Source organism: Sciurus carolinensis, chromosome Y (genome assembly GCF_902686445.1).
Source record: "Sciurus carolinensis chromosome Y, mSciCar1.2, whole genome shotgun sequence".
Classification (NCBI taxonomy): domain Eukaryota; kingdom Metazoa; phylum Chordata; class Mammalia; order Rodentia; family Sciuridae; genus Sciurus; species Sciurus carolinensis.
The window spans coordinates 4,708,362-4,719,206 of NC_062233.1; positions in this window are offsets into that span (position 1 = coordinate 4,708,362).

Genomic DNA, 10,845 nt, shown 5'->3' on the forward strand with positions numbered 1-10,845 from the left:
TGGTATAAGAGTTACACTGACTTGGTAATATGTATTGAGCAACTCTTTCCTTTTCAGTATTTTGAATAAGCTTGTAGAATTTGGTAAGTATTTGGAAAAATTTACCTAAGAAGGTATCTATGTCTGGTAATTTGTGTTTATTCTTTCTTTATTTATTCTTCCCTTCCTAGTTCTCTCCATCCTTCTCTGTTCTTTATGGAAATAATTTGAGTTAATTTAGCATCTTCCAAAAATGTGTCCATTTGATGTAAATTGTGAATTAATTGGTGTAATTGTTCATTTTATTCTTTCATTATCCCTTTTGATATCATAGGCTGTCATCACTTCATTATTGACCTAATTTTAGTAATTTGCATTTTCTTTTTTCTTTTAACGACATAATATTTCATTATTTAGACACACCACATTGTTTATTCTTCAGTTGAAGGAAATTCGGATTGTTTTTGCTTTTTGAAGCAAATTGTTCAGGCATATGGGTAAGTCCTTTTATTTGTTTGAAGAATTACCAGACTCATGCAAAGCAAGTGTACTGTTTCACACTTCTCTCAGAAGTTTATGAGATTTCCAATTTCCTTTTTATTTTTTTTCAACATTTGTCTTTTACTTTTGCTTTAAGTTTTTTTGTGGGTATGAATATATAAACTCATATGTGTTTGCATTTCTTTGCATTACAAAAAGTAATGTCTTTTTGTTTTGTTTATGTAAGATACCACGTTTTTAATATGCTTTTTGGTTATCAGTATGTTTTCTTTGGAAAAACTGCTAGTCAATTGCCTGTTTAAAATGTTTGTCTTATGGTATTGGATAAAGTCTTTTTTAGCTGTATGATTTGAGAGAATCTTCTCCCATTCTGTCAATTGGTTGCACCTTTTTGATAGTTTCCTTTAAAGCACAAGATTTTTGATTTGGATATGTATAACTTACCTATTTCTATTTTTGTTGATTATTATTTTGCTATAATATCTAAGAATCCTTTACAAATGAACAGTCATGAGTATTAATTCACCTTTGTTTTCTTTTCAAGATTTGAGTCCTGGCAATTCCTTATAAATTTTAGAATATTTTTGTCACAGAAGTCAGTGAGAGATTATTGTGGTTTAATATGTTAGGTCATTTAGTATTGGTGTCCATGAAGATAAATATTTTCCAGCTATTTGGATCTTTTAAGTTTTTTCTTAAGAATGATATGTAACATCAACACATTGGTTTATACACCTTCTCTGATGGGGTGGAATGTATTGGGGATTGAACCTCAGGACTGAGCTCTATTCCGGCACTTTTGTGAAATCATGTGGTTAGTTTTAATCACGTGTAATTGCTAATACGTAGAAATACTTTTTCCCCTTTTTAATTGTAGCAAATTTCAAGTAACATATTTGCTATTTTAACCTTTCTTTGTTGTTGTTGTTGTTTGGGGAATTGAACCCAGGACCTCATGTATGCTTGGCAAGTATTCTTTTGCTGAACTACATTTCCAGATCCCATCTTAACCATTTTCAGTTGCACAGTTTAATCATTTTTAAACATATTTAAAATGTTGTATTCATGCATATCTCATTTCATTTAGTACCCTGAATTTTTTTTAGTATTCATCTCTTATTTTTGAAGCTTTGCTGAACTTGTTTATTAGGTATTGTTTATGATAAGGATGTTAGTGGATTCCTTATGATCTTCTGTATATAAGATTTTGTTATCTAATATAGTTTACCTCATTCTTTCAAATCTGGATTTTTTAAATTTGTCTTTCGTCTACTCGATTATTTTTCACCTCCTTGCCTAGAACTTCCAAAGCACTTTAAGAAGTTTAAGAATAAATGACTTTTTCTTAATTTAATATTAGAGGGAACATGCCTGGTCTTTGCCCGTTATGTATTATCTTAATTGAATTTTGCTTTCTTGTATGCTTTTAATCATGAGTGGGTGTTAGCTTTTGCCTTATGTTTCTACTTGTATTTACATGAATGTGTGGCTTTTGATATTTATTATGTTGATGAGATGTACATTAATTGATTTGTGATTTATTATTTTGCTAGTGATATCACAACAAAGTACAAGGTGTCAAGTTTCTCATATGGCCTCTTGATTTGCAGATAGCCAACTTGCTGTATTACCAGGTCTTTTTCTGTGTGGGTATATCCCTGTTATTTCTTTGTTCAGATTTCTTATAAGTACACTAATTGGATAAAGGAATGCCCTAATAACTTTTTTAACTTAATCATTTTAAAAGACTGATGTTTTAAAGATGGGCCTATAGTAAGTAAGGGTTTGTAGGGATGGGTCTCCACGGAGCTATATCTGCACCCTTTACTATTTTTTTCTTTTGAGACACGGTCTTCCTGGTCCCAGCTGGCCTCAAATTTGGTAGTTTTCCTTCTTCAGTCTTCTCATTTGCTGGGATTACAGACCTGTGCCACCACATGGAGCTCTTTTGCTGTTCATAACAGGCCTCTTTTTGTCTCTCCTAAATTTATGTTAATGAGATGGCAGAGGCTTCTAGATAGTCTTCGGATGAGGTTAGTTACTGAAAGGACCAAGTAATTTAGAGGACTTGAATTTTCAGCATCTCTCATTGATCTCTGGGACTGGAAGAATAGATAGAGATTGAGCTCTATAAAAACTCTTCAACAATGAACTTGAAAGCTTCCAGTTTTGTAAAGATTGCTGAACTTGCCTGGAAAACTTCCTGCCTGCCTGGTAGAACAAAATTGCCATAAATAGGAATGGAAACCCTCTGCCAATCCCAGGTCTGCAGTACTTTGTTCTGTGGGTCTCTTTCATTTGGCTGTTCTAGCAAATTACTGGATTTGAGGAGTTCTAGAAAACTAATTTATGGCCAGTCTGTTAGAAAGTACAGTGGTTCTGGACTTAAAACTGGTGTCTGAAGTGGGCATATACAATCCTAAGGCATTTGACAGTGATAAACTTAAATTGGATTTTTGAACATCGTTTGGGGTCCACAGAGTTGACCTATTTATTTATGGGTGGTGCAAAACACCCTAGTTAGGTGTATTTAGATATTATATTTTTTCTTAAACCCACTGTAGTAATTATGACTTTGTGGAACTTGTCTATTTCATTTAGTTTCATTTATATTTCTCTAGAGTTGGTAGTAATGGCCCTTCTGTCATCAAGTCTAGTAATTTTTGTCATGTTCTTGTATAGTAGAAGTGTGTCAGTTTTCTTGAGGTATTTACAACCAGCTTTTGGTTTCATTGATTTTTCTTTTCATGTTTTTCTATACTGTATCATTTATATCCACTGCAGTATTTTTGTTTTCTTCCTCCTGCTTGCCTTGAATTTAGCTTGCTTTTCTTATTCCAGCGTCTTTATGTATGGTTTTATGTAATTTAAGATCGTTTTTCTTTCTTTTTTTTTATTGTAAACAAATGGGATACATGTTGTTTCTCTGTACATGGAGTCAAGGCATACCATTTGTGTAGTCATAAGTTTACATAGAGTGATGTTGTTTGATTCATTCTGTTTTTTTTTTCCTTCCCCCCACCCTTCCCACCCCTCTTTTCCCTCTATACAGTCCTTCCTTCCTCCATTCTTGCCACCCTCCTTAACCCTAACCCTAAACCTAACCCTAACCCTAACCCTAACGCTAACCCCTCCCACCTCCCATTATATGTCCTCATCCGCTTATCAGCGAGATCATTCATCCTTTAGTTTTTTGAGATTGGCTTATCTCACTTAGCATGATATTCTCCAATTTCATCCATTTGCCTGCAAATGCCATAATTTATCATTCTTCATGGCTGAGTAATATTCCATTGTATATATACGCCACAGTTTCTTTATCTATTCATCAACTGAAGGGCATCTAGGTTGGTTCCACAATCTGGCTATGGTGAATTGAGCAGCAATGAACATTGATGTGGCTGTATCTCTGTAGTATGCTGATTTTAAGTCCTTTGGGTACAGGCCAAGGAGTGGGATAGCTGGGTCAAATGGTGTTTCCATTCCAAGCTTTCTGAGGAATCTCCACACTGCTTTCCAGAGTGGCTGCACTAATTTGCAACCCCACCAGCAGTGTATGAGTGTACCTTTTTCCCCACATCCTCGCCAACACCTGTTGTTGCTTGTGTTCTTGATAATCGCCATTCTAATTGAGGTGCGATGGAATCTTATGGTAGTTTTGATTTGCATTTCTCTTATTACTAGAGATGTTGAACATTTTTTCATTTGTTGATTGCTTGTACATCGTCTTCTGTGAAGTGTCTGTTTAGATCATTTTTCTTAATGTAGGCATTTAAAGCTGTATATTTTGTCTAACACTCTTTATTTTAGTAGCATTCCTTAATTTTTGGTGTGTCTTGACCTGTTTTTTATTTGCCTATATTTTCTGATTTCCCTTTTGATTTCCACTTTGTGGGTGTTTTTCTTTTTTGTGTGTTTTCAATTTTTACCCATTTGCTTCTCAAAAAATTTTTTGGTTTTTACTTTTTAGTCTCATTCCATTGTACTTAAAGGAATATGTTTGATTTCTCTTCTTTTAATTTTTTTGAGACTTCTTTATATACTATCATATTGTCTTCCTAGAGAATATTAAATATGCATATGAGAAGATTATTCTTTTTTTTAAATGATGTTCTCTAGGAGTGTTAATTCTTGTTGGTTGATAGTATTACTGAAGTCTTCTATGTCATTGTTGATATGTCTAGTTTTGTCTAATAAAGTATTAATGTCCCTGTTACTTTTGGATTCATTTGTCCTTAGTACTCAATTTTTTACTTCATGTCTTTTTATATTCTATTGTTTAGTGTATGTGTTATCATTCTGATGAATTAATCCCTCATCATAAAACGTGTTGTTTATTTCTAGTAAAATTTTGTTTGTTTCAAAGACTGTTTGAGTCTGACACAGTGGCACATGCTACTTCCAATGTTTTTTAAGGAAAGAAAATAGTATGTTTCTTTTATGTGGTTGTTATATTTTATTTCCCAAGATACTGATTAAAATATTTGCACACCTACTTTGAAATCCTCAGTTAAGCACCTGTACTTTATACTGTTTTTGTTTCCTGTACCGGGTATTGAACCCAGGAACCCTTTTATATTGAATTCTCTTCCTCCTTTTTATTTTGAGATAAAATTTTCCTAAATTGTTAAGACTGGTCTTGAATTTTAGTTTTACTGTTTCAGCCTGTCAAGAAGCTTGGATTACAGTTGTGTGCTACTGCAGGCACTTTTATTTTTAGGCTTTCAGTGGTATATCACAAGATTTTTAGAATAAGGATGAGAGAAATCATTCCATATAATTGTACTTAGTATATTGCTTGATTATGTGTATCTCTATTTTCTCAGCCTAAGATAAGAAAAAAATTAGTGGTTGACAGTATAAGCAAATTACATCATTGTCTATATTCTACCTTACTAAAAAAAGAGAGGTTTTACAGTTTAACGGTTTTGAAAAGGCTAGTTAAGTGTGTGTGTGTGTGTGTGTGTGTGTGTGTGTTTAACATTGGAAAAATTTTGCCATTACCATTCTGCCTGTTTTGGCATCTGTAACTATGGGGTAGGTAGAATAATATCAAATTAAAGAAAGGCAGAGCCAAGTAAAAACATCATTTTATAGTGATTTTTCATTTGTTTTACAAAAGGGAAAAAATGTAAGGAAGGACAAGTTCTTGGGATGAAAACAGGGAGACCCATTATCACAATAAAAGTAGATATAGTCATATTGAAAATGTAATAAGAATATATTCCGTTTATGCTTCTGGAAGTATACTTCTCAGAGTATACTTCAATAATGGGAAATCTCCCTTTTCTATGATACTAAGTGGGCTGAGGAAGAGGAAAATAGTTCACGAAATAGTTTAAAATTAGCCCATTTGTCCATTGATTAAAGGAGACTCACATTGTCTACTATTAGTTTAAAATCCAATATCTAAATTTAAAAATATATTCTTTATTTCTTTCCAAAACATACATAGCTGTTCCTGTTCCCTGCCTTTTAAGTTTGGTGATTCTGTTGGTTTGGTCTCTGAACCCTGAGCTACATCATGATTTTTTGTTTGTTTGTTTGTTTTGTCCTGGTAGCCTCAGCAGCTAGACTGTATTTTTGGCTCATGTTTTCAGTATTACATGAATGTAAGTCCACTTCCAAAATGTCAGTTATCCATTCAGCATTCAGATTCTCTACATATACTTCATTTCTTTCTTCAGACTGAATTGGACCCACTTCTTCATAATTCATTTTCCCTTACTGTGGAAGCTCACTCATAGAATGGGTGTATTCAGCTGTCCTGGAGCAGATGTGGATGGGTTTATTCTGCAGTCAGTTATGGTGAATTCACCTAGACTTTTTTTTATCCCATTTCTTTGCTTCTTCCTGGTTATACTTCTTCAAGGTCATAACAGTTCAGGTCCTAATTCCATGCACTGTCTGGAAGATAATTTTATCATTATTTTACACTTGAAACTTTCAGTGGAGTGTGATTTCATATATTTTTCCATCTGTTTTCTTAGGAGGTCAGATGCCCTTTTCTATTACCTTGACAGGTACATACTGGTAATATCCATTAACAGTGCTATTGGAATCACTAGAGGACCTTCTGTTCTTGTGCTTTCTGCTGCTTGGTAGAAAGCCACTTCTAACATTTTGTTACTTCTTTCTATGTTGGGCCTTCAGCAGTCTCCACCTCAGTTTCAACAGGTTTTAAGTCCTTAGAAGACAAGACCTCTGATACAGCACTTGGAGTTCTCCTGTATTTTCCTTCAGTTGAGCTGAATTAACTTTAACTCCTAACTTAAAGAAATTTGAAAGCTCCTAGTATTTGTAGAAACTCTCCTTCTTTCTGCATATCCTTTGTCAATTTTTTTGTGTCATCAGTTTTGCTATACTTGTGAACTCAATAAATGAGAAAAGCCTTATTTAGTAACAAACAGCATCAATCCCACCAAATGTTTCTGTATTAACTCTTGAAAGGATTTGCAGAAGATCTTACTACAAACAACTAGAACAGAATTATGGACCTTATGGTATCTGTTGACAATCAGGATGTTAGTATACCAGTCCTGTTTTTGCTATTTATGTAATGAATTCAGAATTACTTTATGATGGTTAGGGCATTCCTTAAAGGCTTTTCCCTGTGTCTTTTTAACTTTCATGTTGATGATCTTCTGTAATACTTGAGCTTCTGTCTTTCTTTTCTGTCCCCCAGAACCTCTCCTTCCTCTCTATCCTGTATAACTTGTTGCTCAACTTTTCTCTGCCTCTCAGTGAGGATGTGGGGCTGCTTACTTTAGCTCAGGTCCCAGCTGTATATTTATTTGTTTGTAATTTCCACAACCGCAGAGTGCTGGGGACTCGAACCTGGGCCTCCAGCATGAGAGGCAGGTACTCTACGAGATGGGCTACATGGCCTGCACTCCCAACTGTATATTTATACTGGCTTAAACACTCGCTGTAGCTGCACCCTTTGTTGTTGTCACCAGGAGGGGCCCATTTTATATCAATGAAGTTTACAATTTTTAACCTTTCTAAAAAGAATATTTAGAACACTCCTTTCTTATTTTCCACCTAAAAGTACTATTTGCCTACTTCTTTTTCCTGTCCTTTTGCTGTTTTCTTAACTAACTTTGGAAATTTTTTGTTTGGTATATACATATTTAGAGGCTTGACCTTTATCATTTTTTGTTGTCCCTTATCTCTGTTAATTTTGTTCTGTCTTATATTAACATGCTACTCCTATTTTCTCCTATTGTCTGCTTGATATATATGAAAATTAAAACAAAAGACAACTTGAAAGTAGTGTGGTGATTACTAGAGGTTGGGAAGGCTAATGGGAGGCAGGTAAATATGTGGAAGCATGTTAATAATGTACCCTTCTCTCTTTTTCTTATTTCTCTTTCTTCTGTACAGAATCCATCCTTTTACTTTTAAGTCTACTTACATTGTTATCTTTTAGACAAGTGTTTTTTTATTGGTTCTTTTATCATATTTAACATATAGTAAAATAACAGTAAGATTCATTTTGACATGATTATAAAAGCATGGAATATAATTTGTTTTAATTCAGTCTTTAGTATGTTCCCTTTATCTCTCTTCCTCCCACCCTTTCTCCTCCCCTCTACTATCCTGACCTTTGTGCTGTTTACTTACAGGTTTTTTAAATTAATGTCTTGTTGATATACACACTGATAAGATTCACTGTGGTATAATCATATGTACTTTGGAAAGCTAGGTTAGTTTTCTATCACTGTTTTTTCCTTCACATTTCCTTCTCTTTATTCCCTTTTGCTTGCTGTTCTGTTTTTTGGTTTTTGTATTTTGTTTTTTTCTAATCCCTCCCTACTCCTTATTTTTGAATTAGCCTCTAACAGTCAGTTCTGGACTTTTGGGGACTGACTTATTTTACTTAACTTGATAATCTCCAGTTCCATCCACTTGCTCTTGTTATGGAAATCCACTTATGGAGTCATATACTTGCCTTCATCCTTAACCCATTCTGCCAATCTGTCTTGTTTTACAGAATTTTTTAGTTTATATGTTATATGTAATCATAGTAATCATGTAATCATTGATCTATTAGAACCTAAGTGTACCACTTGGTTTGCTGTGTTGTTTTTTGTTGTTGTTGTTGTTGTTGTTCCTAATTTTGTTTTACCTTCTCTTCTTTCCTGTGATTATTTGTTTAAAATATGGAAATTTCACTTTCATATATTCTATAATATATGTTTAAGTACTTAAAAATTCACACCAATTCATCATTTTACTTTATTCTTTAAAAATAACATAAAAAGAGAAGGAAGAGTCAGTGTCAATAACTTTTACTTTTTTTGAAATTAGTTAGTTTCTGATGGACCATGGTTCCAGATTGAAGAATTTTTTCCTTAGCCTTTTATGGTAGAGGTATTGGCAACAGTTCTGTTTATTGTATATTAGAATGACCCATTTATTCATAATGAACAGTATTGCTGGTATAGAATATTGAGTTTATACTTTTTAAAATTATCAGTTGACATGTACTGATAAAATCCAACTTCTTATCTATGTACCTCTCCTTCCCTTTCCAACCTGTAATAATCACTCTACATGCAGGTTGGATTTTTTAATTTTCACAAATGTGATATTTGTCAAACTGTGTCTAACTTACTTCACTTAACATAAAGCTCTCCATTTCCATCCATTTTGCTGTGTATGGCAGAGTTTCATTTTTTACAGTTGAAATATACTTTAATTTGTGTATATAGCATATTTTCTGTATCTGTTCATCTTTTGAGGGACACATAGACTGATTCCATATCTTATCTATTGTGAATATTGACATAATATACAATGGTGTTCTTGTAATTTGGATCTGGATAATCCCCAAAGACCCATGTATTGAAGGCTCGTTCTAAAGCCTGTGGCACTTACTGACAAGTGATGAAACATTTAGTAAGTAAAAACGAGGGAAAAGTTCAGTCTTTAGGGGGTGTTTTTTTGAGGGGATACGAGGACTCTGGTCCTTCTTTCACCCCTGCCCAGCTCGCTGTCCCCCGCCATTGTTTTTTTCCTTCTTGACTGCCATAGGTGAATAGACTTCTTTTTTACCATGCATTTCTGCCATTAGATTCAGTGCTACCACAGACTTAAAGCAAAGTAGGTTTAGTCGACCATGAACAGAAACCTCTGAAACATTGAGAATAGAATAAACTGTTCTTGTTCCTGACATGATTTTGACAAGACTGATGAACACAACACAGCTATGTGTATATCCCTTTAGTAGAATGACTATATTTACTATGTATGTATAACCTGAGATGAGTAGTTATATCATATGATAGCTCTATTTTTAGATGTATGTATGTGTGTATATTTATGTGTGTGTGTGTGTGTGTGTGTGTAAATTTTTAAAGGAATAGCTGTTCTAACTAGTGAGATCATATCTCATTTTGATTTTAATTACTCTGATGAATAGAAATATTGAGCATTTTTCCATATATTTGTGTTTCTTTTAAGAGGTGTCTAGATCATTTGCCTTGAAATTACTAGATGTGTTCTTACCTTATTAGAGTTCTATATATATGCTGGATATTAACTGGAGCAGATGAATAGTTGGCAATTGTTTTCTCCTATTTTATAGGTTATCTCTTTACTCAGTTTTTCCTTTGCTGTTCAGTTTTTTAGTTTGATATAATCCTGTTTGTCTGTTTTTGCTTTTATTCCCTGTACTTTTGGGGTCCTTTTCAGAAAACCTTTGCCTGTACCAATGTCTTAAAGTGTTTACCCTATGCTTTTCTTCTAGTTTTTTAAAAGTTTCATATTGTATATACTTTGTTCCATTTTGAGTTGATTTTTGAATAGGGTGAAGGATAGGGAATCATATTTCAATTTGCTGCATATGGATAATCAATTTTCCTAGCATCATTTATTGTGGAGGTTATCTTTTTTCCAATGTATGTCTTTTACACCTTACTGAGAGTCAGCTGTACAGGCATAGGCATATTTCAGAAGACTGTTTTGGTCCACTGATCTGTGAGTCAGCTGATACTATGCTGTAAATTACTTTCATAGAATGTCCATTAACAATACTAATTCTTCCAACTTTTCTGTTTTTTGTTTCTTCTTCAGTTTCTTTTGTCAGTGTTTTGTTACCTTCATTGTAGAGATCTTCATGTCCTTGGTTAAATTTATTCCTTAGCTATTCAATTTTGTAGCTATTTGGTGAATATAATTGCTTTCATGATTTCTTGTTTTCAGTAAGTTTTTGATTGGTGAATGAAAAATCTCAGTAGCTGGGAGTGGTAGTACTTGACTGTATTTCAAGCTACTTAGAAGGACAAGGCAGAAGAATTTCTTTAGACCAGAGTGGACAACTAGCCTGAGCAGCATGGAAAGTCCCCATTGCAAAAACCA